A 16,155-nucleotide genomic window follows, 5' to 3' on the forward strand; every position below is an offset into this window, starting at 1 on the left:
ATGTGTGGCTTTAGGCAAGTCACCTATTTTCTCTGTGCATATTGCTTCATCTTTAACATAGGGGATAGTTAGTCCTTACAGAATACTGTAAGGAATAAAATTAGTTACATGTATAAAGTGCCTAGAACAACGCCTGGCAATGTTATGTGAATATTAGCTATGGTTATTCTTCAGTCCTAGAGTCCACATGATCATATCCTCTCTGTGATAATCCTAACCCTTCCTGTTCCTTTTAATCTCAGATAAACTTCCTCTTTCCTAGGAAACCATCATATGTATCATGTACTTAATCCATAGCATGTCTTATTTTATTGTATAATTAATTTTTCTTTATGTACCTTTTATCTGCCTCAATTATACCAAAGTCTTTAAGGACAGTAGTGCTGTTATATGACTTTTTGTATCTCCTATGTCCTGTACAGTATTTTGCTCACATAGGTCCTCAAATAATTTTTGTTACCGGGGCTGTGGAAATAGTAACAGAGATGAATTTGGAAAAAATGTGGCCAAAAAATAGAGAAACTCTATTTTGGGTGTGTTGGTTCCCATTCTGATACTGATGAAGGAGGAATTTTCATCCTTTGTGAGTTGGAGATCTGAGATGATTAGTTCTCTTTGTTGATACCATGTGGGTTTTTTTTTTTTGAAATGTCACCTCTTCAAACCACATAGGAATTTTTATCTTCAAATTTGTCCAATAAGGAAAAGATGCTGATGTGCATTAGCCAATGCAATTGCCATTTGGTTTTTCTCTCACAATAGTGTACAGGTCCCTCTGCAGAAAGTTCTGCAGGACTTTGGCATGAGTGTTGCCCAGCACCTTGTCACCACATATGGTTATCTAAAAGGAAGACACTCTACCTGGGCCAGTGTTCCTGTGTCTGGTATTCCTGCTGAGATTCTGGTAGAGAGATGGATGCACCAAGGTAAGTGCAGAGGGAAGGTGGTGAGAGAGATGCATGAAGGCAGTCTCATATTCTCTCAGACTCAGGTGAAAGAGCCTGTCTAGTCTGATTTAGCTTAAAGGATGTGGTTTTGTCCTGGGGTGAACTTGATGGGAAAAGTTTGCTCTAGTTCTGAACTCAGTTCTTGGAAACTCCTGCCAAATTAATGTCTGCTGAATGAAGAAATGAGTCAGTGAGTGAGAGAGTGGCCTTAAGAAAATGACGTTTGGTATAAGCTCTCAAATTGAAAATGGGAAAAAGACTACACTGCTCTGTGTGGCTATCCTAGAGGCTCAGTCCATACCTTCGACGTTTCCTGAGTTTTAGAATAAAATGGCATCAAAAATTATACAATCTTTCCACCTGGGGCTCTAAGCCTCATACCAACCTCGAATTGATTTCTATAGTTATCTAAGATGCAAACATGATCACTGTGATACTCACTCCTTCAATGGCTTTTTGTCACACTCAGAAAACGTCCAAAGCCCTTGGCATATCATGCAAAGTGCTCCATGTTTTTCCCTCTGTCTTTTTCTGTCATCTTGTCTATTGCTCCTCAATTCAGTATTTAAAGTTCCATTTCTTGTCCTTTGATGATGGAAAGCTGTTTGCTGTCCTCCAATATGCAAGACGCTCTCAAGCCTTCTCACCTTTGTATAAATGGTTTCTCTGCTAGGCATGCCCACCAGCCTTTTCTCTCTGCTACCATCTACTACTCATTTACCAAGGATTAACTTCTGGGAACTTAACTCAAGAATTAACTCCCAAGAGTTTCCTCCTGGATGAATCTTTCTCTGGTTCCTTCTAAGTAGTTTAGGGCTCTCTTCTCTATGTTCTTCCAGCAACTTTTGCCAATTTCTATTGTAACACACTTTATGTCTCTCCAAACACACTGTGACCTACTCAAGGAAAAATATTTCATCGTACACATGAGCATAATTCTGGTAGACAGCTATAGTTGTCCCTGAGTATAATTATGGAATTGTAATAAAGTATATTGTTGATATTATGGATATAGAAGTTAGTACTGCCTGAGTTTCCATTATAGATTCCCCATTTTCTGAATTGTGCTGGTTTTGTAACCTCTTTAAGCCTCAATTTCTCCATCTATGAAACAGAGATAATCATCAGCCTCGTGTGAGTATTAAAAGGAAATGTTGACTGTCAATGTCTTAGCACACAGTTCCTTGAACACAGTATGTATTCCATATTGTAGTGCAGACACAGATGAAGATGAAATTTGTTTTGTTTTCTCTGCTTCAGCAAAGAAGGAGTTAGAAAAGCACTTTTATCTCTCCAAGGCCAACCTTATTTAGAAGGAAGTTGGGATGAAGGATGTATTTTAGAATCACTGTGGATGGCTACCATTAGAAGAGGTAAAAAGATGGAATAAAAGGATGGAATAAGACTCTGTTGAAGCCCAGACCCCGGGGTTCTGGATACTGCAGACTGCTCAGCCAAACCTGACTCTGTGCTTCAGGTCTGACATGCAGTTAGAGTGGGGTTGTCTGTACAGAAAAACTGATGTAAAAATTCTGGAATTGAGAATTAGCCCTACAACAGAGTGCTGGGCTTAGGTCTCACAGCCAGCTTTTCCTTAGCTCTCCGTGCCTCACCACACAGAGGTAGTACAGCAAAGTGGGATGGTGTTAGTCTGGAATATACCTCCCAGTCCAAGATGCTCTCTTATTTTTTTTGGAAGAGAAAGAACGCCAGCCAGGGGGAGGGGCATAGGGAGAGGGAGAGAGAGAATCATCTTAAGTAGGCTCATGCCCAATACAGAGCCCAACATGGACTTGATCTCAAGGCCCTGAGATCATGACCTGAGCCAAAATCAAGAGTCAGACACTTAACTACAGACTCACCTAGGTGCCCCCCAGCCCAAAGTACTCTTTGTACTGGAACAAAATAGAGTCCAGAGACTTGGATTGGCTCCCATAACTGGTAAGTAGAAGGATGGGCTTCCTCATCAGATAGGATTGAAACTGGATCATATGTGTTGTATAAGGACACTTAGGAAAGGGTTGGGGCACCCATATTATGATGTTGCCATTAGCTGTTAAATGGATGGAATCTGTAAGGTGGGGTTGATTTTGAGTTCCCTAATAGTATCCAAAATGGATGGATATGCCACAGGCTATGCAAGACAGTCCACTGAAGTGTGGGAAGAAAATATTAGAACTTCTATTTGTAATTCTTACTATATGTATAAAAATACATAGTTTTTGGTTTTACCTAGACAAACCTCACAAAATGGATAAAGTGGCATAAAAAGGATTTCTGCAAAAAACCAAAACCCCCAAATTTCCATAATATTCCACATTTCATGATAATATGAAGAGTATAAAAACAAGAAAATAATAAAACGTGTCAAAACTGACACTTTTCTTATTTTTAGTTGTTAAAAGATAAACTGGGGATATTTAAATTTTAAATTGCTTTACTTTATTTTGAGCAAAACTTGATTTATCGAGCAGCATCCAATCTACAGATAGAAAGAAGCTCTGAGAAGCAGCACCAAATGAAAGACTTTTACAGGGAGAAGAGAATGGGAACTAGGAAGTTGTACTGGGCAAAAAGCTGGCTGGTGATTGCAGTTACTTTCCCTTAGGGGATGGCAGGGGCCTATCGGCCAGATGACCCAACTACTGCTAATCAAGTGATTGCTGATCCAATGGTTTAGATTTTATTCTGGGAGAGCTGAAACTGCAGTTAAGTCCCAGTGTGGTGCTGTGAGGATAAGCATAAGCAATTCCTTTTGGAAACTGTTGTCTTGTTTTTAACTCAGTAGAAACTTGTCAACCATGTAATTATATTAAAAGGATGATTTAAGCAGTTCTGACAGTATGTTATATTATAGATATTTTGTAAAAGTAAACTCAACATCTTCTTCCAAGGTAAAGAAAGTATTTTAACAATGAGCGGGATAATAATTGCTTGTCAAAAGAAACTCGAACTCTGAAAAATGCTTTATGAAAATGATGCTTCCATTGATAAGCAATTTTGTTGCTGAAAATGATTCCATGTTATCAGGTATTCTTTCTCTGTACACCTACAAAATTAGAAAATACTGCTTTCTGGACTATTTTTAAAGCCTTCCAAAAAGATTAGTTTTGTTTCAACTCATGTGCTTAAAATATATAGAAGTGCAACACCCTGCAGTTCACTTCCAAGAATAACTGATATCAGGACAAATGTTAATTTGCCAGTTAATTTCATTAAAATTTTTTACCTAATTTTTAGTGATTTGACTATTTACTCAAATTCTAGAAGCAAAGAAGAGTGAACAGAAGTGTTCTTTCACCCTACTATCCTTCCATTATTAAATACCTTTCAATGAAGCAAAACGAACTCCATCTCTCAATTGGAATATAATTTTGTGTCTACATGAAATAATTTTTCCCCAACAAATATTAAGCCACATGAGAAGTATGATCATATTGGTCATACTGTTTTTTTCCAAAACAGGAAGTTTGAGCCACAACCTTGTGAGTACTTTTCTTTCTGAGACTCTAAGTTTCTGGGGGAATTTGCCTTCAGAAATAAAGAACTGGCCAGCATTCAGTTAAAACTGAACACAGACCCAGGGACCTAGATTTGGGGATTTCCTGTGGGTAAATCACTTAAATGAAAAATATTAAAACTGACAGTTTATTTAATCTTCATGAAAATAGAATAGAATAGAAAACAGAATTGTAACATACTAGAAATTACACACACACACACACACACACACACTTGGAATTAAGAAAAGAAAGGAAAAATTATACTGATACATTTGACTATATCTTTTAATAGGTAACAGGGGCTAACCCAGCAGGTAATCCAGGAACTGCTTCAGATTCTAGGTAAGCTGCTTCTTGTCCCCTTCTCTATGGAAAATTATGCCTACAGATTGTGGCTCAAATGAATGCCAAACCTTCTGACTATGGGCTGTCCTGAGACTGTGCCACTCTGCCCCACTTACCTCCAGCTGTCCCCCAAATCCAGCACACATTCCAGCAGAGTACTAGGAATGAGAGAATAAAATGTACCAGTTAGGATTAGGTTTATCTGAGAATAAAATGGACCACTTTTCTCCCATCCTCCCCCCCACACACACAAAAAAAAATGCCTTTAGAAAGATAGAAGTGTCATTTTCTCAAGTGAAATAATTTCAGAGATTGTAAGTCCAGGAATGATAACAACCTCATGGTCATCAGGAACCAGTCTTTCCCCAAGGTTCTGCTTCAACATGCTTAAGACGTGGTCTTAGTTCTTATGGTTCAACTGCCTGCTGGAGCTCCAACTGTCAAGTCAGCAGGTTGGAAGAAAGGCAAAGGAGGGCTTTTTAATTAAGGAGAATTCCTGAAGTGTCACACAATGCTTCCTCTTATGTCCTATGGCCCCAAATTAATCATGTGGTAAGTCCTAGCTTAAAGGGAGATCGAGCATGCATATTTTTACTATATTCTAAACAAAAATATATATTTCTTATTACTAAAAAAAAAGGAGGGGGGTGAATATCAAAAGACAAGTATCAGTGTTTGCCAAAGGAATAGATTCTTTATTTCATGTTTTATAAAAATGACAAATTCCATCTCAACTATGTAAATGGAACCCTTTTATACTATAGTGTATATAATTCCTTTTATTCCACTTCCCAAAGAATTTTTAAGTTATTGGCCCAGATGCCAAACTCCAGAAGTCTAGGTTTCCATATGGCAGTGGTCTCTCTCTCTTTTTTTAAGATTTTATTTATTTATTTATTTATTTATTTATTTATTTATTTATTTATGACACAGAGACAGAGAGAGAGGCAAAGACACAGGCAGAGGGAGAAGCAGGCTCCATGCAGGGAGCCTGACGTGGGACTCAATCCCCGGACTCCAGGATCATGTCCCCTGGCCAAGGGCAGGCACTAAACCGCTGAGCCACCCAGGGATTCTGGCAGTGGTCTCTCAATGTGACTCCCATCATTTTTCTCCAATCTGAAGGTCAATGATTCTCCCAACCATTTTGTTTATTGATCTCACTGTCCACCTTTTTATTAATAGCTACAAAAACTGGTTCATCTCAAATACATTCATATTCACAACATGTACTCAGAATTCTGGGAATTCTAAGTGGTGCTATTCAAAGTGTTATTTTTTTTAAAAAGAATGGAATTATAGGGCCTACATGACAAGTGTAACTCAATATTTCCAAATATCTAGATAGTAAGGTATTGCAAGATTCCCAGCTATTTGATAATCAACCAGTATCTTTTTATATGGATGTTTTGGTCTCATTTAAAAATATATTTTTTTGTCCAATTCCAAATTTTTGAAAAATCATCTTCTTGGTATTTCAAGTTTTTCTGCAAGGATTTTGTGAACTATTTAGGATATCTGCCATTTTTCATTTGATACTTATTAAATCCACTTCTTTATAATTGCTAACTTCCTAACTTATCTTCTTAGTATTTTTAGTTTTTTCTTACAATCTTGGACCTAAATCTCAAAACTTCTAGAAGAATTCCTAATAATGGAGGCCATATATGCATGAATGTTTCAAGTCCCACAAAAAGATTTTTTTGTGTGCCAGTGATAGATAGAAAGAGCACGGAGATTCAGGAAATTCCAGACCTAGACCGTACTCAAGTGTTTCCCTCACTTGTTTGTACACAATTTCCACGTAGCCGAATGATCAAAGAAGCATACAGTGATCTGTGCATGGTCTTTGCAAGATGTTTTCTAAAACCCACATTTTAGCTATTGAAATAATTAGCAGAGTTAAATTAATTTACATGTTTATGTAAAATTTGTTTATACCTCTCAACTGGTCCTTGTGGATTTCTGGCCTATTTCTTCTCAGTTGAAGGTATCGGTATGTGCCTGTGGTATTGTTCTTGTGGTTTAGTTTTATCTATTCTCTTTAACTTATTCTGAGTCATATTCCCATGTCAGAAGAATAAGAGCACAGCAAAGGAGAGAGCTGGAGGCACACAGAGAATGAGAGAAAATGGTGGAGGTCATATGGAGTATAAGCTACTATATCACATTGGTTAGGCAACTAATTCCTTCAAAACTATCATCTCTCTTTATTATACATTACATATGTGTTACACACTGGGTATGTCTTGCCGAGAGCTGAAGGGTAAACTTCCCTGTGCCAACCAGCAGGGTTATACCTGCTTGGAGCAGGAGGAGGCATTAAAAAGCTCTTATGGTGGGAAATTCCAGTGAGATAAAGGGACTAAAAGAATTTACAGATGGGCAGTAAGGACTGAAAGTAGGCTGGTGCTCTACCAAGGCCAGAACCAGACAACTGAAATGAACTGATGTTAAACCTGATGACAAAGAAATGACAGTTAATACCAAGTGTGCAGTAGTTGTAAACCCCAAGGGGTCAGGATTAAGGGCTCTGGTAAAGAAAGGGAACTGTGCTCATTACAGGTCGCAGGGGAAATGGAAAGAGATTTCAAGGCATTTGCAAGAATCCCTTCTCTTACCTTGTTGGTCTTGATGACTTCTCATCTCTTTGGATCTGGGAACTCTACAGAACTGACCTGAAGCCCTAGAGTATATATGTGGATACAGGGGCCTATCAAAGAAAAAAACTACTTACTTTGCTATCTTCAGAAGAGGAACTTCCATTTTTATTTAAATTTCATATATATATATATATATATATATATATAATGGAATATTACTCAGCTATCAAAAATGAAGTCTTGCCATTTATAAAAACATGGATAGGGCTAGAGAGTATTATGCTAAATGAAGTACGTCATTCAGGGAAAGACAGATGCTATGAGTGCATAGCCCTCAAGACCCATGAGATCATGACCTGAGCCAAAACCAAAACTCAGAAGTTTAATCAACTCTGCCAGCCAGGCGCCCCTATCACCAGAGACTCTTAATGACAGAAAACAGAGGGTTCGTGGAGGGAGGTGGGTGGGGAATGAGCTAGGTGGGTGGTGGGTATTAAAGAGGGCACTTGCTGTGATGAACACTGGGTATTGTATACAAGTGACGAATCACTGAATTCTATTCCAGAAACCAATATTGCACTGTATGTTAACTAAGTGAAATTTAAATTAATTAATTAATCAATGCAATTATTTAGAAAATTCTATTTAGAAGGAGTGCCTTTATTTTATTTTTTTTTTATAGTTTGCATTTCAATGTTCTTAACTCCCTTAGCAGATGTCTCTCTCAAGGGGCCCCTGGCTATAAAAGTACCTGGCAACAAATTTGAAGTGAGGCCATGAAGACTGTAGCGAGAAGACATAAGATATCTTTCTAACAGTTGTTTTCTTTTGAAAAGCTTGGGTTCACATAAATATTTTGCACCACAAGAGTAGCCATGAGGACAGAAATTTTTACAAATGATTCTGTGTGATGTCAGTTATGGATCACTTTGAGAGTAATAGGATTTTTAGATATTGCTAATCTGCTATGTTTTTAAAAGCTTTCTTTAAATTCATATCACAATGATAGGAACATGCTGTGGGTAACAAGCAGGGCTCATGGGAATGGTATTAGAGCACAAAACTTTGGCCTTAAGGTCTTTTGTTTTGATTCAATACACTTTGTGAATGACTAACTGCATACCAGTAGTTTGGTAATTGAAGTCTGCACAGAAACAAAGAAAAACACGTTGTCACTAAAGGCACAGTAAATGTTAAAGATGCAAATTGGATGATGAGTAGTAAAGAAAGTTTATAAAATATAAAGATTATAAAAACAGAGATTTATAAAATATTAACAAACTGGACTCTGTCTTAGAAATCATGTTGAAAAAAAAGAAAGAAATCATGTTGAAACATGCTACCTTTCATTTTTTTATTTTTTTATTTTTTTAATGCTACCTTTCAAATGAAGTAGTTTCAGACTTGGCTTCCCAAATGTATGTTGAGAAACAGAAGTCAAAGAAATATATTGATCTTGTTATAAAAAGAAAAACATTTAAAATAATATTATTATTATAATAATTGAGTACAATGCAACTCTCACTTTTGCAAACATTATTTAACTCTCATTTAACCAAACACAGCATTTCAAGCCCAATTACTTGACCACCAACCATGTGAAAACACTAGGAAAGAGGACTCAGAAAATTACAAAGTAATTTTTTTACAAAGTCATACCTTTTGACTTAAGGTATGAAGAATGTTGTTAAATGGGGAGAAAACCTTTCCCCAAATTTCACATAAATAAAAAGGAGAAGATTTGGACAATTCAGTCATATATTTTTCTTTTGAAATTCAATAGATATAAAAATAAACCATTCTTAAGAATAAAAACAATTAACTTCTTTTGTAAAATAGTGGTAATAATAATGTCCACCTCATCAGGTTATTCACCTCAATAAGTCCCAGCTAAGGAGATCACTCAATATATGTGTTAGTATTCTTTCTTCAAAGAGCAATCAAAATGCAACTATGAATATTCATCTGGGTCACTTAGGACAAAGTAAATGGTGATTGGAACTTATTTTTTCTCTTAAATCAAAACAATTCTTTCATTTCAAAGAAAGCAGAGAACTACAATAGAGGTAGAGAAATCTTTAGAAAATCATTTCCTCCCTTCTAATAGTCTAACCATCTACCCCATCTACCCTCACACAATGATACCATCAGACTCCGTAACTGTGACTAATAGCTTATCTACTATTTTATGACTATGATGTCTATTATTAAGAGAAATAAATATTTAAGACTTAAGGTAACTCTTGAAGATGTCTTTCTTCTTATAGAATTACAATGCAATTAAAAGTAAAAAAAAATAACAAAAGAAAGACAACTTAAAGGCACTTCATAGAAAGCTGATGATATGAAGGAAAAGACATGCTATGTATAATCCCAAGAACTGGGTTTCCATTTCAGCTATGCACACAAGCACTGTGTGCCCCAGAGACTAGATTTCCTTGCCTGTGAAATGGAGATGATACCTGCTGTGAGAATCGAATAGTGTATGTAGAACATTCAGCCCACTGCTTATCTCATGGTGTTCACTCCTTCTTTCATTCGGCAATGTTTAGTGGATGTTTGCACTATGTCTGGCCATGTGCAAGGCACTGGAAATTTATCAGTGAATAAACAGACATGGTTCCTGCTCTCATGGAGCTTACAATATGGTGGAAGAGGCAGACATTAAGAATGATGCAAATCATAGTTTGATAAATATGTAAAAGTTAATTCTGACTAAAAATTAGTTCCATTTCCCTTCTCATTTGTAATAAAGAGAACACCGATTCTTTGTAGGTTCACTTATGAGAATTAACTGAATTGATGCATGTGAATCCACTTTGGAAATTCTAAAGCTCTCTATAGATGTCCATTGCTATATTTGTAATAAAAAATGGATCACACACCCACTGTCTGCAAGGCCCTAGGGCAAGTAAAAGAGGAGCTGGACACGGTTCTGCTTGCCCCTGCTGGGGGAAGGTAGGACAACTGAGCACTGCGAGCTGCAATTCCAGGCAGAAAGTACTAAAAAGTGTTTTGAGAGAGGAAGGGGGGAAATAGATATTTGGAGGCAGCAGAGACAGGCTTGATTGAGAAGCTCAAGAAGACTTTATGGAGCAGGTGTATTGAACTGGCCTTGACAGGGAGCATTTGGACTTGAAATCAGGAAACCGAATAAGCAAAAGCACAGGAGTGAGAGACAAGGGGAAACAAAGAAACAGTATGTGGTGCATTTTGGCTGGATTGAAGGAAGTGTTAATGGCAGTAGTTGGCAGCTAAGAGTTTTGACAAGTAGTTTGAGATCAGGTCATAAAGGACCTTGAATGCCAAGCTATGGAGTATGACCTGTGTTTTTGACAGCTGCATGGAAGGAATTTGAGTAAGACAGTAACATGACTGGAGCTGTGAGTCAAGAAGAGTAATCATCCTATAACAGCGTGTCAAAAGGAGTGTTATGACTTCCAATATAATTTTGCTGAAGCCCCTGGAGAGGGAGATTTTGAAGTCTTATATTTTGTCTTCTTGAAATCCAGGTCTTGAAGACATCAGAATCAGAGTGGTCTAGGGAACTTGAAGTATTCTTGTACCTGTCTCTACTGAGATGCATAGAAAATAAACTTCTTTCTCCAAATAATATGGAACTCATAATGTAGGTGTGAGCTCCATATTATTTGCGGTTGCAAATAATTTGTGGTTGCAAAAAAATTTGTGCTTTGCAACCACATCTCTCATTTGCCTTAGCATGGGTCATGTTACCTCATCTCATAGAAATAGACAAGAGAGACACCAGGAGGTAAAAACAATCGCTCTAAAAACTAAGCTGCTATGACTCACCATTCTAAAAGGTACACACCAGACCCTGTTTCACACACACTCAGGGCTGTGACTTTAGCACTCAGTAATGGCTGATCAGAGCAGCTTAATGAAATATCCTTGCTTCTGGAATTCCCATGGGCTGCAGCACAGAACAAGCTGACCCTGACCCCCTCCCTCCACACCCAAGAGCCTCTCAGAGCCAAAACAGCTGTGGGAGATGAGTGGCAGCTAGTCAGCCAATCAACAAACAGCTGATGGATGACATGTTCCATATGTGACTCTACAGAGGAGGGAGCCAAGTTGCCCTACCCAGCTGGGTTCAGAACCTCTTGACTGAAAGAGAATAACAGATGTTCATTTAAAAAGTCCAACTACAAACCCTAAACATGATTTTACTGCACAAATACATGCCAGTGAATATTTGGAGAATAAGAACATTTTTTTTTTTTTGCCAGCCCTCACAGGGCGTTTGGAAGACAGACACAGAGAAAGGTCTACATATTTCTAATCTTTATCACATTTCCATGATGAACTCCAGAGAGTGTGAGACACTGTCTTGGTATGTCCTACAGAGCTCTCAAGGTTTGCACTGGGTTTGTTTAGAGCTGGGGCAAACATGGGACTGGCCTTCTTATTCCCAAGGCGAGGAGAATAATTAAGTAGGAGCAAGATAGGTAGCTGAAGGCTTTGTACCATTACTTCATATATAAGTTTTCACATTAAATTAGCACATTTGGCATGAGTTTATCAACATAGAAGAAAACGACACTAAGCCACTGACATAAGCTTTTAAAGAATTCAAAGTCTAAGATTTAAAATTCCCTTCATCCAAATAAGCAACTGGCAACTAGGGTTGGGCCTCGTGATGTACAGATTATGTAATGAAGAGAGGCAGCCAGAGGTTAAGCCCTTTTTCCCAATGATGAGCAAGGGAGTGGAAATTTCCTACCATTGAGAAGATCACCTGAAGGCCTGTTCTTCAAAAGCTTCACCTTGCTGCCTTGGCCCAAAGACCAAAGTGTTTATGGCCAATGTGTGAAGTTGGGCTCTGTAAAGGACAAAGAAGATGCCAGAAATGTCTGGACTTTGGACTCTAGTCTATTTGTGGCTCTGTCTTGTCGAAACTGCCTCCAACGTCTTTCTAGCTCAATTACAAGAAGGTCTGAGCTTCCACCTCCATATCAGGATTTCCTGAACTCTCAGATCTTTCTTTGATCTCAGATCTTTCTTTCATTACTCTATAAGGAGGAAAGGAGAAAATTGGTTTAAATGAACTAGAGGTTCTGGGTATCCAGGCCAACCTTTCCTGGTACTTCACTTGGGGATAGAGTTAAATTTACTTTAAGAAACCAGGTGATACCTGTGAGGATTGTGAGAGTAGAAGTGGACTCCAATAGGCACTCAGATTGTTGTGCTGGATCCCAAAACACTAGAGGTAGGTCAAGAGACCAAGGTAGGATTCATGGAGCAGAGGTCACAGGCAGAGCTGGGATAGACCTAGCATGGGAGTAAACCCCTAGTCTCAGAATGCTGAATCACCTAAAAATACACCCATAGTCACCTACAATTGCACTCAGTGACTGAGATCCCAGGGCATGCTTCCTGCCTTGTGTAAACTGTTTTTGGTACAATTGATTAGTGGAATTATTTTAGATTTCTAAAGGAGCTTCTGACACAATGGGCATAGACTTTTTCCTTTTAAGTTGACAACGTATGTCTGTTATTTCTACTGTGGACTTGTATAGGGCGGGAAAGTTCAAATAATTTCTTAAAAATTATTAATACAGTGCCTCTCATTATATAGGTGTATTTCCAAATTGCTTTAAGGAGCTTCCTCGGAAAATACAGAAGTCCTTACTGTTTAACAAAAATGTAACCCTGAGAGAAGACCACTGAAATCAATCCATCTCAACAAGTACTAAATGAAATAGCCAATAGTTCAAAGTTTGTTTGCAACTTTATCTTGAAGTTCGAGAGAAAAATATACAGTTTATTTTAGGTGTAGCATATTGAGTTGTAATTGCAAATGTGTGCCCTATTCTTAGGATGATGAAGGAATGACTCAGCCCTTGCTTTGGGGCAGAGTAAAATTTTCCCAACCAAACTGCATAATGTGACTTGGTATCCATCACTTCACAGTGGACTTTTATAGCATAGTCCCAATGAGGATCACATTTTTAAGCTTATTCAATGGCTTTTCAATGGCTCTTCACTGGTCTTTCTGAAAGACCCATTTCCAAATAATTTTCATGTGAAGTACCAATCATTTTTTTTTATCCTTGTTGATTTTGTTTTCTGCCAGTTTTCTGAGTGTAACTTTAGCAGTTCTTCACTATTTCTTGTTAGATAAAGATGCCAATTGATGGGGACCGTTGTGACATGGAGAACAACACTTGGGAACTAACTTTGTAAGTAGATAGTCCACTACTTTTGTATTATTATGACACTAGCTTCTTCTCTACCTTGTGTCTTTAGATAACAATTATGATGACAGGTATTTCATTATTTTTTTTTTTCCTCTGGGACGCCTTGGTGGCTCAGTGGTTGAGCGTCTGCCTTCGGCCCAGGGCATGATCCTGGAGTCCCGGGATTGAGTCCCATATCGGGCTCCCTGCATGGAACCTGCTTCTCCCTCTGCCTGTGTCTCTGCCTCCTTCTCTCTGTGTCTCTCGTGAATAAATAAATAAAAATCTTTAAAAAAATAAATTTTTTTTCTCAAAAGCAAGCCAAGGAAATGACTTCAATTCATACACAGTAATCATAGTAACCATAGACTCCCAGAATCTTCAAGGCAAAATATTCACTTGGGGTAGCCACTCTCCAAATGTATAAATTCTCTGCAAAGGAACCCCTATTTTAACACTTTGTTCAACAAGGAGCTTACTACCTCCCCAGGCATCTCTTTCCATGTTTGAACAGCTCTGGTATTGATACCATTTTCCTTATAGTAAGCTGAAATCTTATCTAGTATTTGGGCGTATGTAAGTACAGCTGTCAGGATGCTGGAAAAACACAGTGGGGAAAAGTGAGGGAAAAAATTAACTGAGTTATTTTTGCCATGGAGACAAATTAAGTTTGAATAGTTGGGTGAATATTTAACTGGCTCTGCTGCAGTTGAAAACACAGAAAAGCAATTGTTCTTTTAAGCATCTGTCAGACTGTCATGCTCTGAATATCCACAGAACAAATAGTTTGGAATTTCTAAACACTTCAATAAACTGGGTGTATATTAAACATTTAAACAATAAAATATTTATTTTAAAAAAAACTCTTAAAAATAACCTCTGGATTTAAAATCTTTTTTTTTTTTGCTACATGTCCATCTATATTCACTTACTGAATCAGAAATCTTGATAATTTAGACATACTAGCTCACCATGAACAGGTGTACATGTGTCATGTCTAATGCCCATCTATTTTGAGACACTTAAATTTAAAATAATTTAAAGTTATAATATTTTTAAAATCAAATAAATTATTTTATTTCCAAAAATAAAATTAAAGGCATAATTTTCCTTTTTTTTAAAAAAAATTTTATTTCTTTATTCATGAGAGACACACAGAGAGAGGCAGAGACATGGGCAGAGGGAGGAGCAGGCTCTCTGTGAGAATTCTGATGTGAGAATCAATCCCAGGACCCCAGGACCATGACTCGAGCCAAAGGCAGATGCTCAACCAGGTGCTCTAAAGGCATCATTTTCTTTCCTTTTTTTTTTTATTTTTATTTATTTATGATAGTCACACACAGAGAGAGAGAGGCAGAGACACAGGCAGAGGGAGAAGCAGGCTCCATGCACCGGGAGCCCAATGTGGGATTCGATCCCGGGCCTCCAGGATCACGCCCTGGGCCAAAGGCAGGCGCCAAACCGCTGTGCCACCCAGGGATCCCCTCTTTTTTCTTTTCTTAAATTATAGACAGGTTAATTTAGGTGCAACATGGTAAAAAAAAAAACCACACAAATTATTTCCATCCTATTCCAAGTTTACAGTCAGGAAATTTTTTTAAAAGATTTTATTTATTTATTCATAAGAGACACACAGAGAAAGAAAGGCAGAGACATAGGCAGAGAGAGAAGCAGGCTCCATGCAGGGAGCCCAATATGGGACTCGATCCTTGAACCCCAGGATCACACCCTGAGCCGAAAGCAGACGCTTAACCGGTGAGTCACCTAGGTGTCCCAGGAAAATTTTTTTATGATTAAGTTATTAAAAACCCTTTATTAATGGAATCACTGCTTGATTTCCAATGCAATTGCACTGCTTTTTAATTGAAGACAGAGTCTCTAGGGCTCCGCTTTCCCTTCATACGTGAGGATGTTTACAATTCAGTGTACCTTTTAAGATATGACTGGGGAGTTTCACAGGTCCCTGAATTTTGTGCAGCTCACATTCAAACCATCCAGTGATATTCTTCTGAAGACCGTGGCCCTGAAGGTCATGCATTCCTCTTGCTTCTCTAGGGCACTTCACACTCATCTGTTGGTTAAAGTTCAAAATCTTCTTTGCAGGAGGAAATCCCAGGGTCCCAAGCTCCACTCAGGCATTATACTGCCGGTCTATAATCTCACAACTGCTTTCAGCTTGATCTGACCTTACACCATCAGGTTTCCGCGGTTATTGCTAGACTCAGTGCCTATTTTTCATCTCACTTCTAGACCAGAGGAGCCTCGAGTTTTCTCTCTAAAGTTCTCTCTTACTGTTGAGGAATTTGCAGCAGGAATGAAACATTGATATTTGAGGAAAATTACAGTGACAACCATTGAGGGGATAGATTGGAAGGATGAGTTTGGTCGCCAGAAGACCAATTGGAAGACTTGCAGCTGTAGAGAGGTGAAAGTCAACAGGTGACACAGGGTGTCAGCACTACACTGCCTTTTGATTTTATGACAGATTGGCACAAAATACTTAATAGGTGATTCCTCTTCTAGTGGTTAATCATTTCTCTTTGTGTTTGGTGTTTAG

This window comes from Nyctereutes procyonoides, unplaced genomic scaffold (genome assembly GCF_905146905.1).
Source record: "Nyctereutes procyonoides isolate TBG_1078 unplaced genomic scaffold, NYPRO_anot_genome, whole genome shotgun sequence".
Taxonomy (NCBI): Eukaryota; Metazoa; Chordata; class Mammalia; order Carnivora; family Canidae; genus Nyctereutes; species Nyctereutes procyonoides.